This window comes from Zonotrichia leucophrys, chromosome 13, assembly GCF_028769735.1.
Source record: "Zonotrichia leucophrys gambelii isolate GWCS_2022_RI chromosome 13, RI_Zleu_2.0, whole genome shotgun sequence".
Lineage (NCBI taxonomy): Eukaryota > Metazoa > Chordata > Aves > Passeriformes > Passerellidae > Zonotrichia > Zonotrichia leucophrys.
The window spans coordinates 12205530-12225638 of NC_088183.1; the positions used below are offsets into that span (position 1 = coordinate 12205530).

The following is a 20109-nucleotide window of genomic DNA, read 5'->3' on the forward strand; positions in this document are numbered from 1 at the left end:
CCCAGAGATCTGCAGGACTTACTCTGTGTGCCTGTACTTTTTAATTTCATTGATCAACTGATAACCTTTCAAGGATAAACCAGACTATTTCCTTGATAGCATTTTTCTTGGAACACAGCAGGTATTTTACATACCTTAAAGATTTAAATTAATTTGTGTACATCTTTAATTATGACTCTTAAAATAGTTATGTCTTGTATATCACATTGAAAACCTCAATGCCAAAGGTTTATTGATGTTTGGTGTTGCCTGCTTATTAAAAATGCAAGAAAGAAATTGGCATTTCTTATCTTTTTGCTGTACACTTCCAGATAAGGGGAAACGGTTTAATCTTTGTTTCCTGTAACGAGGTATTGGATTCTGACAAAAGGGATGATTCTAGAAGCTGAAGCATCCCTTTCCAACAAACACTTTTTTTTGGTATAGCAGATTTTTTTGGTTTTAAATCAATACAATGCCTACTAAAAATAATAATATTTATAAAATTAAATAGAGAAGTAGGAATGCAAGCTCATGTGTACAGCCGCATGTATACATATTCATGTCAATGCACTCAAAGCCAACACTGACTATAGTTAGTTCATTTGCATTCACTTGAATATGTCCTCAGACTTTTGGACTGTGAGTAATAAAATGCACCTGTGCCACGCAGAACACAGAGATTAATGCAGACAGTGTCCTAATAACTTGCTCATCCCACTGAAGGTTTTGGAGGTGTCCCTTTCACAGTCAGGATTGATGGCAGTGCTCATACCCTCCCAGCTGTGTGTCAGAGATGCTCTCAGAGCTGGCACCTAGGCTGCTACACCACCAGTGCCCCACACTCATTGTCCTGCCAGAGGTCAGCCCTCTGCTTCATTATCAAAACCCTTATTTTTCCTTTAGTTAAGAGATTGATTCCTTTAACATTGCAGAGGGGAAGAAATAAACTTCTTGCAGATCAATAGCATGGCACTCTTTCTTTTCTTGCCGCAGACAGTCCTGGACAAAGCAGTTTTAAATTGCTTCTCTTACTGACTTAATGGCTAAGGTAGAGCAGAAACCTATGGTTTTTTTTTTTACTTATTTATTTATTTTAGTTGTCATCTGAATTTGGGCTGCCTATTTGCCATTTAGCTGCTTTAAAATCCCCCATTAAGCATCAGTTTGGCCATTAGAGCCTTGCTGCTATTATTATTTTCTGTGTTGTGTTGACATTACATTCCAGTAGTTTCAAAACCAGCATCAGAACACCCCAGGTTCACAGGTCAAATTAATTTGAAAGTTGGATGGAGCACTGAATGCTATTAATGGAAAATTGATCCTGAGAGATAAAGCTCATTACCTAGGAATGCATAACTGGAGTATTACCTCAGCTTAGGTCTCTCTGTCCTCTGTGGGGGTAAAGTTACCAAACACACACAAGAATTTTTTATTTATATATTTTCTCTAGGAGGACTTTTAGAGGAGATTGCAGTGGACCTGTGTGCAAACTGTTAAAGAATCTGTTTAGTGTTTGAAGGAGAAAAAGAAAATCTACCCAGAATTTTCTCTAAGTATGAACTCACCAAATAAGTTTTGAAGTAAAAACTGATTAAACAGCCACTGTGGGGCCTGACTGTTGTATAACTGCTACTGTGGTGGTGTTTGCAGGAGATCCCAGGATGAGGGAAGAGACAAGAATGTTGACTCCATGTTTCAGAAGGCTTGATTTATTATTTTATTATATATATGATAATAAACTATACTAAAAGAATTGAAGAAAGGATTTCATCAGAAGGCTGGCTAAGAATAGAAAAGGAATGATAACAAAGGCTGCTGACTGTGATTGACCATTAATTAGCAACAACCACATGAGACCAATCACAGATGCACCTGTTGCATTCCACAGCAGCAGATAACCATTGTTTACATTTTGTTCCTGAGGCCTCTCATCTTCTCAGGAGAAAAAAATCCTAAGGAAAGGATTTTTCATAAAACCTGTCTGTGACACTCCTCTGGGGAGCAGATATCTGCTAAAAGAATTGGCATGACTTGGAGCAGAGGCCATCACTTTGAAATCTCAATTTGAACTGCACAGTTCTGGGATTTAAGTTGTGTGAGCAAGTTGTTTTTCTGCTGTGCTTTTCTGTCAGCATCTCTGCTGGGTGTGATTTTGTGGGTGTACCTTAACCTCATCCCAGATGCAGTTGAGAAGTCTTTTTGTGCTGGGCCTGTCATTCAGAAGAGGCCATTGGATGCTGTTACCTCCAAGGGTGTCCAAGCAGCAGAACCAGTGTCTAACTGGAGTTGCTTTGTCTGGAATGCTCACACTAACAAAGGATGAGCCATTTACGCAGCCTATTACAAGGGAAAGGATCTTTCCCTGGTCTCAGTAAGTGATGCAATTTGTTTAAGAACTCCAACAAAGTGTCCTAAGTGTGTTCTTAGTGCTGCCCTGTGGACTCTGGGAGCCTCCCCTGCTGTGCCCTTTGGCTAATCTTCATTTCAGTTAAGTTATTAACATCATTTGTCTCACCTCTACCCCTATTCTTTATCTCTGGTTTACTTGGAAAAACGAAGTGTCCTCCTACCAAAAGAAGGGTCTCTGTGGAATTATTTGATTTGAAATTTGCACTAACTTTTCCAAATAAGTCTTCTTCACACCTGGGAATTAAAACTTACTGATTCTGGTAAAAATAATTGCACTTCTAGTGGTATTATGAATGTCTGCTCTACATGGTGGTAATTCCCTGCTGTAAATTGATGTACAGCAACCAGTGTACCCCTCATCTCTTTGACATGAAAATCAAGTTGATAAAATTCAGAACTGGAAGACAGGAATTGCAGTAAGCTGTTCACCAGAGGTCCAGGCTCTGCAAACAAGATGCCCTAGGCACTCATGATAAATGTGGACTCTCTGCCTCTTTTTGCCCAGCAGGGTCATGTCCAAATCCTTTCACCTTTAAATCACGTTGCCTCTTGCTTCACTATTGCATCTTGCCCTTGTTTCTAGTTTGTTGCTGCCTTAGAGACTTCTGTTGTTCCTGAGAGGAGAGAGGAACATTTATTAAGAGAGATTTATTTGGAAAGGTCAGACTCTACATTACCTCAGCATTAGGTTCAGTCTGCAGAATAATGATTTCATTTAGAACACTGAGGTTTTTCAGATTTATCACTTATTCTAAAATATGGCTTTGAGGAATCAAGCATATGTTAAAGTGTGGTAAATAAGTGAATCTCTGGTCAGCTGAGGGCTTCTGAAGCCCTAGAAACTAATATTTTGTTAATTCATTTGTATTAAATCTTAATTAAAGAATCCTGAATACTTTTGATATTTGAAAAACAGAGCACATCTCTCCAAAATACTTTCTGCTCCAGATTAGATTTCAGGTGGCTTCACATTTCCTGTTTCAGCAAGAGAAAGAATAATAAACTTGCAATAGGCAGAAAATGCTCATTTGTTATAACTGTTGATGTTAGTTTATTCATATAGAAACAATACCAACAGACTTTATGTCTCTGTGTTTTGAGCTGCAATTCATTAGTGCTTCCCAATAAGTTTAGTCAGAGCTGCTTCTTCAGGACTTAGACTGTGACAATAACAGGACTGTTGTAAAAGTCCAGGTTTTGAGGCCAGTTGTTTCAGTTTTGGCTTCATTGACAAGGACTTCCTTCTAGGTGCTATAGGGCTTTATCCTGCATGATTTACTGAATTACCTGTACATAAACTTAACAATACAGCACATAGGAACTGTGCCTCTAGTACTAAACCTCTGAAAATTCAGATCTACACCAGACATGGTATGGACACAGGTCAAAAAGACTTCTCCTTTAAGTATTTGACAGGATACAACAGATTGGGGTGTACAGAGACATAACAAACAGTATTAGCTGGCTCTGTACTTGTAAAACAAGTGACTTATGCATTGTTAAAAGTTTTGTGGGCATCATGGTGTGATTTAAAGAGCTGCTTGGAGATGTATAATGGAATAATATATTGTAGAGTGTGCCTATTTATGGGATTTCTTCCCAGTGTTAGAGCAGCAGGGGAGAAAGTGCTCTTTAAAAATGCAACAAGCAGATATAAGGTGCTGGGGTCATGGCCTAACCTTAGGTGGGGCTTGACCTCCTGATGTTCTGTGAGAGTCAAACAAGGCAGACAGAGGTTTAGAAGGGCTTTGAATGTCGAGATGAGCATCTCATGTTTGAGGTAACAGGGAAAGGAGAAAGTATCTAAAGAAACTCTTTTTCCTATGGACCCTTTTGTTTGGAAAATTGATTTTTCGGAGACTAGTATGAAATGTTGCTTAATTGAATACATATTTTGTAGAAAAGTTCTGTGAGGGTTTGGTGTGCTCTGGATGTGAGGTACTAGAGGGAGGTTGATGTCTGAGGAGCAGCCTGAGCCACAAGAAGAGGATGAAGAAGCAATGCTAGGAAGACTGTAGATAATTTGTTTTATGGGAGAGAGAAGGGAAGATGTTGGGGAGGGATGAGGGTTTAAGGTCTCTCTCCTAATTGCACAGGTAAGAGGAAAGGTCACAGATGCAGCTCAGTCTTTCAATTTGAGCAGGGATAGATCTGGAGTATGGAGAAGAACGGCATCGTAGCTAAAGCCTGGTGGTGTTTGTGCAGCAAACAATGGGGGCATGGGAGACAGAAGGGCAGAATGCTGAGAGACTCCTGCTGAATTATGTAGAAAGGTGGAGGGTTGGAAAATGAGAGGTGTGAAGAACCAATATGAGAAGAGTTGAATCAGAAAACTGAAGGACAGGATTTGAGAGAGAACAATGTTTTGTGTATTTTATTCCTCTTTCTCATTTTTTTTTTTGCCTCTCTACTTATTTTACACACTTGACAGCCCTTTTTTCAGTATTTGCTTCTTGCTTAAAATTGTATCTGCTGGCTGTTCTTTTCTTCAGTCAAGACACATTGTCCCCAAGTTTTCCTTTATCTCTGCATTTTTTTTCACCCTGAATCCCTTCTTTAATACCTTCTTACCCAGTATTTCTTCAACAGCAAATCCAAGTTTTTTTACTCATTTCAGAGTTCTCCAGCATATGTGCTTGCTTTGTCTACCTGTGTGTATTTGACCAATACTTGGCTTTCTTCCTCTTTGGCAATGTCTGTATCTGATTTAACATCTCAAAGGCTTCTTTCTTACTGTCTCATGAGCATGGAGAATCCTTCCAAGGCTGATGGATGACTTAATCTCTTCTTTTCCCTCTGCTATTAGCCATAAGCAGCACAGAAATTACCTACTGAAAATAGCCTTCTGCCTTCATTTTTGTAGCAGTTATGGGATGCTGGAGATGGGATGTCTGCTTCAATCCCATCTCAGGGTACTAAAATGAAAGCTAAATAACAGTTGTAGAGCTATTGAAATTTCTGTATCAAAAGCTTGCTTCTTCACTATCTTAAAGTGCATAGTCTTATTTTTCTCTGTTCAAAGTGAAAGCAAAACCATAACATAAAGGAACTATTCAGGATTGAAGTTGATGGAAAAATTGAATGTGAAACTAAAAAGAAAAAGTCCAGCTGCCCTTACTATTAGCACTTAACTGAATGTGTCATTTTGTCTGTGGCTGAAGGAAACATTTTATTAAAAAATTAATCTAGGAGATGCATGTAGTGTGTGAATGATAGTTGAAAATTGCTTGTTTTGAGAGTGACCCTTGAAACCTTAATAAAGATAGTGCAGGGTTTTCTATTCCAGCTGGGATTTTCTACCCCTCCCACCACAGGGATGTTTGGGTCTCTGCTTTGCTTAAGTCCTGCAGAATGATTTACAGAGATTAAATAGGCTTCAACACACCTGCATTATTTACAGTGTATTATGCTTAGATGAAGTCTAACACAAGAAGTGACTTGTCAAAAGCAACATAGAGATCAATGGTTTAGCTTAAAAGTAAAATTTGGGAAGCCTCATTGCCAGATTCCTCTCTACCCACTAGACACTACTTACCCCATAGATATGTGATCAAAAGATTGCTCTAATGCATGTCTCTACTTTAAAAAAAATAATAAATAAATAAGCCAAAAAGAACCTTGGGAAAAAATCAATCTTCTTGGAACCATTTAATAACAGTGGGGTGACAATTTTTTAATTGTAAGTCAAAATGAATGAGTGTGCGACTCGCCATCTGTGTCAGATCTGTTTTCACTCCTGAAACGTGACCTGTCACAAGTGAGATATTTAGGGGATAGTCCAATGAAGTCACCAGTTATTTATGGGAACCTGTGAACTCTGATCAAAGAGGAAAACTGTTGTCCAAATCAGCGCTGAAACGAACACAGAGCCTGACAGTCTGTTTTGTGCTGCCACCTACCATTCAACCAGCCTGAGCACTGTCTGGGTTTAGTGTCTGCTCTCTTATTTCCCTCTACATAAAGTGTCTCTGTAAGCAAGAAAACCAACCTAGGATCCAAAAATAAGGGGCACTTGTGCTTATGAACAATTTTCTGTCAGCAAATTCAATCAAGGTTCTTTTAATCAAAAGCATTCATCTCTCAGACACCTATCACAAAACTTAGAGCAAACCTGGCTGACATTCCTTCTCTTAGTCATTCTGAAAATGATTCTGAAAAGCTGTCAGTGAAAGGTCATTGTGAAGAGAGGCAGCACAAATGCTGAGAAACAGTTCTAAACTTGATGAACTTGATACATTTTGTTGATCTCCCTCTGTAAATTCAGTCCTTTGGGGAGGCAATGAAATAGATTTGGGCAATGCCAATCAATCAAGTGAAAATCACTGTAAAACACAGGCTGGACATATAACAATGAGAGTTAGTCACTTGTACCCAAAACCAGGTCTGAGTTTGTTTTTACTTAAGGGAGCTGCAAAGCTGCGGATGGCAAGATCTAGAAAGAAAAGAGCTGCATTTCTTCTTGTTTAGGTGACAGAGGAGTTGATTGTAGATTGCAGGGGACTTATCCTAGAGTACATTAGTAATGAAGTCATTCAGATTCCAAGCTGCTGGTTTGCTGCTGAATGGAAGCAGGAAAACAGTGATATCAGTTCTCAGTATTTTGAGGCCATTATTTGGGCTTTAATTACAGTCAACACCTTCAACAGGCTCTAAAACATTCATTACAGCTCATAGCACTGCTCTGTTCGCTGGAATGTCTGCAGCCATTTTTAATATATTGACCTTCACAGCTGCAAGGTCCAGTGTAAGTGAGGATGGGATCTCTCCCCTCAGCTTTTTTTTTTTTCTCTTGTGCAATTTTGATTTTTCTTATGTGAGATATGTTTCTCACCTTCTTTTGGCATAATTTTTCATTTTAATATTATATGACTTTTTCAATGAAGACTTTTCCCAAATCTTTTTCTTTCCAGGCTAACTTTGTGCTTGCATAACAAAGTGATCTCCTGTCAGTGATTTTATCCAGGATACATTTGCTCTCGTCATTCCTGGACATGGTGTTAATTAGATTTCTCTGAAGCCTGTCTTGCAGCAGATGTTTTAGGCTTACCCTTTACCATGTATTTGAGAGGTCAGAGACAAACCTTCAAATTTTCCTAGGAACAGGGCTATTTGTTGTGTCGTGGAGATACAGTTTGTTGGCTTTTTAGGCATTTTATGTTTCAAGATCAATGGAACACTGATGTTTAGCTGCAACATCCACCGATTCATCTCTGCTATTAATAACATGGTGCAGGGATATTGTAAAGCTATCACTGCATGATGGAAAGGATAAAAATTAGGGTTTTTTTCCTGTATAGCAGTAAACATCTGTGGGCCATAAAGTGTTGTTTACAGCCAGGAAATGTAATGTCTGGGGCACTCAGTGCTGCCTAAATGAATATTTCAAGTTCACAAGATCCCAAGGTTTTGTACACTATTTTGAGCTGCCTCTGATGCCAGAGCCCTGTGTTGAGGTTGGTGCAGCGCTGCCCTTGTTGCTGTTCTCTTCCTCTCTCTAGTGAGATGCCAAACTCACCCAATGTGTAGAATGTGCAAAAATAAATTGGGATATGGTAAGAGTAGATGAAAGAAATTACTGTGTGGAGTGTAAGTGAATTAACAAAACCTAAGTAAGCTGGCTGGGCTCAGGTCTTTGCTCCACCTTGGTTACAGGCTTCTCTCAAGCTGTTTGGGCAGAGCCAACAGCCCTTTTGTGCTGCTGGGCAGGGGTAGCAGGGAGGTCTATGCCAGAAAGCCCCTTGTGTCTGACTGCAGATGGCTTCTGGTCAGAGATCCTGGAGGCCACACTCTGTACTACTGAATAAACTCTTTTCTGCCTAATGAAATGGGGACCTCTGTGTGATCCTGACATCAGCTGGCACAGGCTTGCTGTGCCTGCCCTGTGAGTGCTTGACCTGTTCCCATTAGAGCTGGCTGGGGGCACCATCCCTGGGAAGGATTTTCACCTAAACCTGCTGCCCTTTGCCTTGCCCCCTTTTCTCTTCCTCATGGTTGTGCTTCCAAAACGTGGCTGATAATGATTGCTGGTCCCTCCCACATGGCCAGATCTTACCATCTCCTTTACAAGGAATTCAAGTCCATTGAGTGCCCGCATCATTTGCACAGTTCCCTCCATGAGCATCCCCTCTTTGCTCGGGGCACTCCCTGCTTGTGTTCACCCCACAATCCCGGTTTGGCTGCTGCAGCACAGGGCCCTGATGGGCACATCTGGCAGTGGAGTTGCCTGGCAGTGCTGCTCTGACAGCTCCAGGGGCTCTGCTAACCCAAGGGGAAAGGACAGAGAGGTTGGCATGAGAGTCCTGCTGCACTAGAGACTCAGCTGCTTCTTTTTGTGTTTGGAAAACAGTGCTGGGAATGGTGCTGTGACAAATTCATAGGTTTAAGGACAGAGGGCAGCCTTCTTCCAGGAGAGAGTTGATTTATACCACCAGAAAAAACCTTCCAATTTTGTTCTTTAAAATGTAAAAATATTGTTTTGCTTAATAGGTAGCAATAAGGTTATTTTGTCATTTTCTGCCGTTCTTTGTAAAGTGCCTGAGACAAAGTGGTGGCTTTTTATTCCAGAGAAGGCAGTGATATTGTGACATAAAGCCCTTCTTTTTGGTGCAGCATTTCTTGTTTATAACTTCTGTTTACTGGAAGAGTGCAGAGAAAGAAAAGGAAAGAAATGGGGATCAGGGGAAAGGGAAAGACAGCCGTGAACACCATTCTATTTACACTTAACAATGTTGCAATTGCCAGTCTTAACATATTGCTGTGGTAGTCTGCTACTGCAGACATTTCTTCTTCTCTTTCATGATAATGAAAATGAAATACTATTTCACCTTGAAAGCTTTACTTCTGCAATGGGTTTTCAATCATGGTGCATTTGTCCAGAAACCACCAAACCTTGAGATGAATAAAAGGTTTGACAGCTGCACATCAGTAAGCTCTTGTGACCTATTTTCCTGTGCTCCTACCTGCATTATATTGTGAGAGCAGGCTGTACTGCATGTGTGATTATTGCTACATTTATAATATGGTCCACCCAGAATCACAAATAATGGATTATAAGAAAAAATACATTGTCTTGGGGAATCTAAAGAATAAAATTATTTAAAAAAGGGAAATTACTGCCTGTCAACTTGTAAGTCTACTCAAATAATTTTAAATTAGCTCAAGAAATTATTTTTTTAATGGCTCGCTCAGCCTTGGAAGAAATGAAAAATTGGTAACTAGCTCTCACATCAAGCCCCTACAGCAGAATATACAACTTGAGAAAGTATCATGTGTAGTATAATTTATTAGTGTACAGGTTGCCTACAACATGTGAGAAATCCTCTGCATAACTTGTTAGTGAAACAAAGATTTTGATTTTTTTCTGAGTACTGGTATTTCTTTTGGTTTGTGAACATGTGAAGGCAGATGTTACAGGTGCTATCTCCTACAGTGTAAAGGTACAGCTACACTCTAAGGTTGGGGTGCACAGTCAAGCTGAAATGACCAAATCCCAATGGCAAAGCAGCTCCCTGTGTAATCACAATTACACTCCCATGTGTAATCCACAGGATCCACAGCTCCCTGTGACATCACTGTGGAACACAGAGGCACTTGGGAAGCTTCTGAGCATAAAACAGATTTAGTACAGCATCAGTAGTGACATGTCTTTCCCATCAATGGTTCCTAGAAAAGTATCATCTCCATGAGCTGTTTTGACTGATAGTGAATAAATTAATCACTAAGCAAAGTAAGGACGGACTTTGGGCCAGGCTGGTTTCTGCCAAGCAGTTCAAATTTAGCACAACTTTAAGCATCAGTCCACAGTCTTCAGTGAGACAACCATAAGCATCCACTGAGCATGGCACTGACTCCGTATGTGCAGGAGGAGCTGTGAGTTAGGGATGGAGCTGGATCAGTCAGAACCCAGGATGAGCTGCTCTGTTCTGCAGAACGTGCTCAGGCTGTGCAGTCATCACTGACAAACCCAGAGTTATCCCGCACTGCCAGACCTGGGCATGTGGAAAAGCCCTTCCTCTGACACTGAAAGAACAAGGCAGGAATGGTCTTTGTCTGTAGGAGATGAAAATATTTCCACTCAGAAGGGTTTCAGTGAAATTAAATGAGAACTTGTAAAGAACTGTCTATTCTAACAAAAGACAAAATCCCCATTTTGTCGTTTTCTGTCAAGGAGCATAACAATGATTTCTTCAGGAATCATCAGTCACTTCCTAATGGAGAAAAAGGTAGTTATGCACTTCCCAGCTCCAGTTAGTTAAGGAGTTTGCACAAAAGAAGTGCCAGTGCTGTAGAGAGGTGCTATGGAAAATTCCTTAGCAGCAGTTGAACTTCTTGTGACAGTTTGAAAGTGAGTTGTAGCTTGCTGATTTATCATCAGTGGGATGGATAAAGGCAATGACACAGCTTTGTAACCACTTCTGAATGCTCTTAAGGTTTGTGCCAAGAAATGGAACTTTGAGCTTCAGGACAGAGTCCTAAGAAATAAGTGCAGAGACTCAGCAGTAAATTCTAAACACAGCAGGTTGGTTTTATAGAGAGGCTTATTCTGAAGTTTCATTTTTTGAGGATGACTCTCTTCTCTCACAAGTACAATATAATGCAAATGCCTGATGGTCACAGTGCTTCACATTTTATTATTTTAGCATGTTTATTTTTCTCTTCTCACTGCCTTGGAAGTCAGTGCAAATCTCATTTAAGATGTTATTGGGCATTATGTTAGTGAGAACAGGGGAATGATAAAAAGAAAACTGAAAGCTTTAAGAACACAGCAGCTCTGGATAGCCTGGTGGGCATAAAGTAAAGTCTAGTTAGTCCTGTCTGCAGTGCAGGGGTGTTGTCACGGCCATAAACCACATTAAAATCTTGCCTCCTGAACCAGAGCAAGCTTCTGAAAGATTCAGAAGTGCCTTCTTGTCATGCAGTGGATGGTGAAGTTCTGATTTACCATCTCTTCCCCAAGGGTAGTGATAACGGGAGAAAATTCTGATCAGAGCAGATATGATCTCATGTTTTAAAGTAGGTCAACAAAAGAATCCTGTTCTTTATACTAAAGAAAGTTTGCTGATTCAGACCCATTGCCTAGCCTGGCATGTACTAATATGTGCTGAAAATATGTGTAAGTATTCTGACATGAAGAGACATTCAGTGAAGAGTTCATTCTATTAATTCCACGTGTTCACATTGCAGAGCCCCAAAAGTGTAAGACTGTTTCTGTGCAAGGAATGAGGCATTATCACAGAGCTATCAGATGTCATGGAACAACTACAGAGAACATTGCTGAAATGTGAAGTTGAGAATTGGAAGTTAATTACTGTTAAGAGAGGCTCTCAGGCTGCCAACAGGTGTCCTTCACTGAATGCTGTGCTGAGCACAGATGCTAAATGTGCTCAGTTAAAAAAAAAAAGGATGTAAAAATAACTCAGATTACTTGGGACCTCAAATTCTAGCAAGTTTCAAGGTGACTTTCATTCCTAAATCTCTTACCTGCAATGAGAGATGGCGCACTTTGGGGTTTCCTAAATGCAAAATCGTGCATATGAAATAGAGAGATTACTTGGATAAGAAAGTGGACTTCGTGCAGTACTCAAAAATAATTTACAAGTCTTGACAAAGGAATAATAAAAGCCGCTAAGGGAACATTAGGATGGTGATACCTCTGGGAGCTGCTGCTTCACAGGTTGCTCAACACACAGGTTGAAATTAAACCCTGGAAAGCATTATAAGTACATTACCTGAGGTGATTCTGAACAAGCAATTTTCATATTGATGGCTTTCTTGCTGTATTAGTGAAAAGATGATTTACCACTCTAATGGGGACATCACTTAAATTACCCCAGAATTGCTAACATAGAAGCAGGTTGTGAATAAAAGCAAAAACCATTGTGTGCTAACATTCCTGTTGGGTAAATAATGAATTTTATATTCACAACTGTTGTTGACAAGAAGGGAGCCAACCTATTACTGTTGCAATAAGGTTATTTATACACTAGAACCTGTCTGGTGTTACAGATGCTTAGGAGCTTCTGAAGGGAAAATGATGTCCAAATGGCAGATAATAGACTGGATGTTCTTTTGTGATTTGTGAATATGTTGCAGTCTGGAATTTCAGCTTCTTGACTGCTAGCTAAGTTCCCTAATTTGAGAATAAAACTTCAGTTCTGGAGCTGCACATCTTAAAGGTCTCTAAGATTTGAGTGGTTCTGCTCTGTAACCATTACATTAAAAACACCTCACAGAAAAATGTAACATTTGCTTGCATGTTTCCTTAGAAATTGTTTTTGTCTACAATCAAAGAAATGAAAATGTGTTGTCCTAATTGGAAATTTTTATGTAGTTTACACACACACATACATCCTGCTGCTAGCAAAGAGACACACAAAGAAGGCAAAACTGTTCCTTGAGAAAAGGCTGTTTGCATATAGGAAGTCTAAAAAATAAAGTACTTCAATATCACAAAGAAATGCTATCTTTTATAGAAGCTTTAGTAAGAATACAAAGAACATAGAAAGTATTAGATAAACTGGCTGGTCTTTGGAATAAATACTTTCTCAATTATTGTAGTACTTGATATGTTGTGAATGTTTCCTGAAATGGTACATTTTTTGACTGTGGAGAGACCACTAAATATGAAATATCAAAAGTGATTTCTACAGAGAACCTCTTTTCAGGGAGGGCATAATACCAGTCTTTGGCAGAGTAAGTTGTCTTTTATGTTTTCTTCTGTAGCTTAGTAGGGAATTGTGTAAACCCAGATTCACTAGTCCCATGTGGCAGGTATTGTTACAGGAGCTCAGCTTTGCATTCTGTAAAGTTCACATGATTTTTCAGTAAACATAATGGGTTCATATTTTCTTAGAATGTTAGTGAGTGACATTTCAAATGGGCAAAATAGGCAGCTGAACTGCATGAAAAGTAACTTGAGGTGTAAAGTAGTGTTTTGTCAGGTGTTAAGGACTGTAGGAATGTGTTCTGTGCTGTGGGTTGTGTTCTGTCCTAACCCTTGCACTGCATTTGTCACTGTGGTGTTTGGATCCTACCAGCAGTGCACAAGGTGACATGTGCTGGTTCTCCCACATACAAAATTTATCCAGGGGAAAGCTTTATTTGGAAAGGACATGTGTGCATCTGTTGGGGAAGATGAGGTCAGCACCCTCTCATCTTCACCTGAAGGGGTGCACACAGGTCCTTGGGCCTCTGGGAGCTGCACTCCCCACAGCTGGCTGGAACGCGGTGCAGGGTGCTCTGTGATGGATCCATACAGCTTCATCCAGCTGCATTTTGTCACAGACATCTTTTATGAAAAATCCTTTCCTTAGGATTTTTCCTCCTGAGAAGCTGAGAGGCCTCAGGAACAAAATGTAAACATTGGTTATCTGCTGCTGTGGAATGCAACAGGTGCATCTGTGATTGGTGTCATGTTGGTTGTTTCTAATTAATGGCCAATCACAGTCAGCTGGCTCAGACACAAGCCTTTGTTATCATTCTTTGCTATTCTATTCTTAGCTAGCCTTCTGTTGAAATCCTTTCCTCTATTATTTTAATGTAGTTTAAATGTTATATATATCATAAAATAATAAATCAGCCTTCTGAAACATGGAATCAGATCCTCGTCTCTTCCCTCAACCTGAGACCCCTGTGAACACTGTCACAACATTTCACTGCAGCCAAATATCCTGTTAGTCTCAAGAGCATGAAGCATTAAACAGTAGAGTGTCCATCATTTCCAGAGGAGATGGATTCTAATGGAGCACTCCACAGTGCAAATGAATGCATTCCAGTGTAAAAAGAACCCTTAATATTTCATTATTAGTATAAATAAGTATTGGGGAAATCAGGCTGCAAGAGAAACTGAGTAATGTTACTGCAGAGCAGAGCTGATTTGACAAATACGATACACACAAGTGTGAAAGCTTTGGTTTGGTTACAGTGTGTAACTGTTTTACACTCTCAGCTCAGATTTTTGTCATAGGAGCTCACACTGACCTGTTCATTAAAAATGCTAATGTCTTAAACTGATGATTAAGTGTTATTTAATGTTTGTTATTGATTAAATCAAATATTTATGGTATACTGTCACACAGATCAGTTAATGCATTTATTGTCTCTTTTCTCACTGCAGCTCATTTATACAGAACAGACTGCTGCTTTTGTGATTTTCAGGACATCTGATGCACTCCTGGTAAGTAAGTTAATATTAATTTCCAAGTATAAATGTACTTTTGACTTTTAAGCTGGATCTTGTTCGCATCTTTTAATGTTATTCCATTTTTCTCTAGTGTAGCTGTACTCATAATTGCTTTCTAAGAGGGAAAAACAGATGAATTCTTGCCTCAATAAGCTCTCTGCTTCTCACCACTAGAAATTGAACATGCTTCAAAAAAGATGTACCTGTTATGTCCCCTCACATTATTATTAGGAAGTTTGCTTTTTTGATTGCTTGTTGCATTCTGTCCCTCTGCCTCTAGTGCAGCTTGGAGATCTCCTTGGAGTCCATGTGCTTGTTGAGCCAGGATATTTCAGAGATCAGTCTCCCTTTAATGATGATCTTTCAATTTCATTTTACTGGTCACACATATAATACAGTGAAGCCATTTTGGCTTTAAAGGTGTTCAGAAGAAACATGATCCTATAAAGATTGTGTCTGCATCACTTGGCGTGAGACTGGGACTGCTCCCAAAAGTGAGCAGGGATACAGATCTTGATACTCTTAGAACCACTACCTAAATTATCCAGTCTCACTGAAGTCACAGTGCCAAAGAAAAAAGAATGTAAGGTTGTTGGGATTTGATTTTGTTAGTATTCTAAGCTGGGCATGTGAATGGGCTGTAGTCTGATTTCTCTTAAAGCAATGTGACTGAGGAATTCTCCAAGGCAGGCTGGAGAAGAAGGCAGCAGCAACTATTTTTCCATTGTAGTGTGGGTAGATGTCCATCAGAGAATAAAAGCTCTACCATGCTTGCTCCTTTATTTTCTTCAAAATTCAGTGATACTTAGATATTGTTTCCTTTAGAAATCAATGATAATTGGATACTTAATTCTTTAGGGCATCTCTAAAAATCCCGGTGTCAGACTGGGTGGTCTGTAAGTGCAATGCTTCATCAGTGTGTCTTGAACATATCAAGATATTTGTGAGATAAATAAATAGAAATGACTGTGTAATATGCTACAGGCATTTTAAATGTTGCAAATAATTTCTTGGTTACTCAGCAATGAATGTGACTTTATGTGCTCTGTTACATTGTTTTTAAGATCACGGGTAATAATTTTTTTCCAACGTTACTATGTAACCTTAGAAGTTAATTACTTGAGATAGCTGGATTATTTTTGCTTATCTTTATTCAGCTGGGATTACATACAATTTGAATGTAGCACCATGGTAGGAGTCCACTTCAGATACAGTCAATTATATAAGTCTATCAGCAGCTATTTTATTATGGGAACAACAGAGACAGAAGGCTTGTGTTCTGTGATGAATGTAGATTAGAGAGAGGTCACCCTGACATACATAATTAGTTTCAGAATTTTAAATTAATAGGTAGTGTGCCCCCAAGGCATCCATACATTCAGGCTGAGGCTGCAGGATATCTGGTCCAGCTCCTGCCTGCTTTTGTCAGCAATGACATGGCTTAATGCACCGCTTGTATAACAGCAGAAGATATTATGGCAGGGCTAAATCATTGTAAAAACAACATTTGCATAATACTCTGGTCATACTACATATATTTCCCTTTGGAAACATTTGCACTGTGAAATTATTATGCAGATTTTCCGGGAGATGGTTGGCTCAGCCTGGTGTGTCTTCAGGTGCTTTATGAGAGCTAAGCAGATGTTTAAGCAAGTTTCTGCCAACAGTTGATTGAGGGGATCGAGAGGTGTATGAAATTGTGGGCTTGGCCTGTTTTGTGAGCAGCACTGGCTTTAAGAGATTTAAATGAAGGTGAATGAAAGGCAAGACCCAGCAAGAGCTGAATTGCAGCATAGAGTTCAGGGTCCTACCCCAAACTTTAACAAACCAAACCTGAGAATTCCATTTCTGGGGGACTCTGCTGGTAACTCCATCTCTCACAGTGGATAAATCTTTTAAGGTTTCTGTCTGCCACTGGCAAGTGGTTATAGGCAAGATCCCACATCCTTTCCCTTTCTGGCCTGTAGGCTTAGGTATGATACCTAAATTTCTTGAGCTTTTTGAGGTCCTTTGGGTTTCAGTTTGGGTTACAAAATTAATCTTAGATATTGCAGGAGTTAAAATTCTGAGTAGCCCATGAAATCTGTTAGCATTTGACAGTTTTAAATTAATGTGACACAGATTATTTTAAAGTTCATTCAGGAATCAAACTGGAGAAAAAAAATAGGCAATTCGGTGTTTCTCAAAAATGGAGACAATGTGTGCATGAACTTCAAGGGATTGAAACTACAGATAGTAGTATCACTACACTGTAGTGATACTAGAGAAAGGAAACTAGGAAGGATTTTTTAATTCTGTGGGTTTTCTGTATTTTTGTTGGTGTTTGTAATCAAATACCTCATAATCCTAATGAAAAATGTCTCAGCTACATCTCTACATCACAGCAAGTTGGTGTAGACATGGAGTTCGCATGCAAAATATTAGTAGCTTATTGTGCATTTTTAGATTTTTTAAGGTCTTATATGAGTGATATTATTCTAAAATATAAAGAGTCCAGAAATCTGCAGGTGATGACAATTGGTAGTGTTAAGTTGCTGTCTCTTTGTGAAATTATTTGTCAGTCAGTGGCTCTTATGAAGCCATTGGTAGGTAGAGTTGGGTTAATGGAATGTGACAGACACATCCATAACTATTCAACTGCTTTGGTTTTTTTTATTTTAATTAGACATAATGCTGTTGAAATAAAGGCACAAAACAATGGTTTCCTGCTGACACTGAAATGCTTTAGTAAAACTATTTTTTTATTTTACAATTAACTGTTTTATGGAAAAGAAATACAGGAGGAATCCCCATATATTTATTTTGAAAGTAGAGGACATGGATCCTGTGACAACACTCTATGATGATGTATTTACTTCCCTTATTATGTCAAAGGATTGATGGATTGCAAGTGGAATCATTTTGTCTTATGGGAACTGATGTAGTTCAGTGATTTTCACACAGTAGTGGTTTTGTTGAGTTCCTGTCTGTCCTTCCCTGTGGTCAGTTCAGATTACCTTTCCATGAAAAAGTTCTTGATTTCCTGTCCATGACTATTTCTGTGAGTGTTTCCCAGAGCTGTTTTTGCATTCTCTGTCCCTTCTCTGGGCTGTCCTGTAGTTTGGCAGTGAGGGCAATGCAAATGTTCCTCTTTGGTTCCTCTTTAGACTCCTTTCTTTGAAATTCTACTTCTAAATATTTCTATCTACTAATAGTGGTATTCCACAGCTCCCACAGAAAAGTGGATATTAAATTCCATGGATGAGAACATGTGAGAGGACCAGAGAACAGAATGGACAAACAAGGAAAGATATTTATTTATACTCCATATGAGGAAAACGCAGGGAATCTGTAATTGACACAGGCAGAAGCACTTCCCATAAAAGTGACTGGACCTCCAGAAACATTTATATTGGTTTCCATTTATGCAGTTTAAAAAGATAAATAATAGCAGAACTCTGAAGACATTGGCATGAATTCAGAGAAATATTTCTGTAATCTTCTTCTGAAGGTAAATTTTGAAAAGTTCAGACATATGCTCTATACACAGCATTTTTTTCTTCCCCACTATGAAGTAAAAATATGTAGAGGCAACTAAAGGCACTTCTTCCAAAATGGGTTAGAATGAGGAACTGAAATATAAAATTAATTTCAGACTTTGACAAATTGAAACTGCCAGAATTTTTCTTTAATGTTCTTAAAAAAAAAAAGTGTGACAGGAAAAATTGTTATGAAATTATAAAAAACTGTGACGTTTCACAGACCTTATTAATACATCACTGCTTTTGTGGTAGGAGGAAAGGCTGCATTTCTTAGTGTTGCTGCTGTAGGTATGCATTTTTAATTTCAGTCACAATTTCCCGCTGTTCCAAACATGCCATATAATCTGCAGGGATCTGGGGAATTAATTAGGTACATTTCATTTCTCCTCTAACTAATCCCCTCAATTCTCTTACTTTAGGGAGCTGAGCACACCAACGACTGATAAGCCACAAGGGCCTTATTTACTTTACAGAAGGTTCTGCAAATCCCAGGGAGACGTTGGCCTGTGCTTAAATTTTCTCCATTTAGTCCTTGGGATCGTGGCATTTCAATGTGACTCTTCAAATCAAAAGCATTATTGCACTTGGAAAGACCAAACAAGGGTAGATTAATGAGAGTGAAAATCATAACAGTTTAACAATAAACCTTTTCTATAGCCTCAGAAAGGACACAAAACAAAATCTGTGATAAGCAGAATGAACTGCATCCACTCCAAGATATTCCATAGAAATATCCTCATATTTTCTGAACATGGTTACAGTTGATTCAGCTGACTTTGTTTCAGTGTGGTTTTAAACTGATCGTTAGTTTCTGATTATCTTTTGTTATCAGAGAATGGAAGAAGTGATGGTTCTGAATGGTGTAACTGCTGGTGCTGAGCTGTGTCACAGCAAACACAGACCTTCACTAAAGATGGTGAGAGCAGGCTCACGCTCAGCCCTGCCTGGGCACCCCAGGGCCAGGGAAGGAAGAGGGAGCATTTGGGAATGGACACTAAAGGAGGCAGGAGCTCAGAGTCATTCTGTTAGGCTCACCCGGGGCAGTTTCTTCATTGCTGTCAACTGGAACTATTTGATTCTGGGGAGGGTGAGCTGGCTGAATAATCCCATTGATTTTGTTGAGTGTTGATTTGCTGTGTTATATTTTAATCATTTCAGGACAGGGATTATTGAGGAACTATGTGTATAGAAACTGTAAATCCATTCTGAGGTTTTCTGGTTTGTTGTTGTTGGTTTTTTTTTTTTATGTCTGTTTTTATAGTTTTGAAAGGCTACAAAAGAAATAGAATATTTTCATTTGTTGCCCATGATTGATGACAAGAACATGCATGCAGTGTATCCTAGGGCTTTTTTGAGTCTTTGACAGTGGTAGGGTGACTACAGAATAAGGCCAGTCCTTGCCAGTACAGTCCCTCATCTCTTACCCTCACTGGTGCTGTATTCAGTTCAGCTCATCAGAATTGTCTGTTGGATCATTTTATTTATTTGCTCTTGCATCTGTTGTGTCATTTATTAGGATAGAATCCCAGCTTTCTTTACTGCAAGAAATAAACATTGACTTGAGAGGCACACATGGTTGTATGAGGAGAGTGAGAATAAAATCTCCAAAATACTTTTCTTGGAAGACTCCTTGCAACAGGGAAAACTGCATTCAGAGTAATTCCTCTAGGCCGTTTCTTCCCAAGATTTTCCCACTATAATTATGAAATGCTAGCAGACTCTTTAACAGCTCTGAAGCATTAATATATTCACTTTCATCATTAGAGTGAAACACAACAAATTTTTTAGCAGTGAAGATTGCACATTAGGTTGTTAGAGGAGACACAACTTAAAAAGAAAGATTTGTAAGCAGTTGTCTCTCTTCATAATTTCTGACATTACATATCCAGAATAGTTTGCCTAATAAATGTGCAATACTTGCAGTGTTTATGATGGTTCTGAAGGTTGTATGAGGCTCCTTTGTCAAAGCTGGAGTCTCATTCTTAAGTCAATTGACTGGTTCCCCACAAATGAGCC

General features: G+C 39.1%; 1 long non-coding RNA gene across 1 annotated transcript in view; it reads left to right on the forward strand.

Moving 5' to 3' along the window:
• LOC135453486 (uncharacterized) overlaps window positions 1-17862 on the forward strand; it is a 29507-nt gene extending 11645 nt beyond the window's left edge. The window contains exons 3-4 of the long non-coding RNA XR_010441876.1: window positions 14507-14566; window positions 17780-17862. This is a non-coding gene — a long non-coding RNA (uncharacterized LOC135453486). The remainder of the gene's footprint in view (window positions 1-14506; window positions 14567-17779) is intronic.
• Window positions 17863-20109: the final 2247 nt, after the last annotated feature.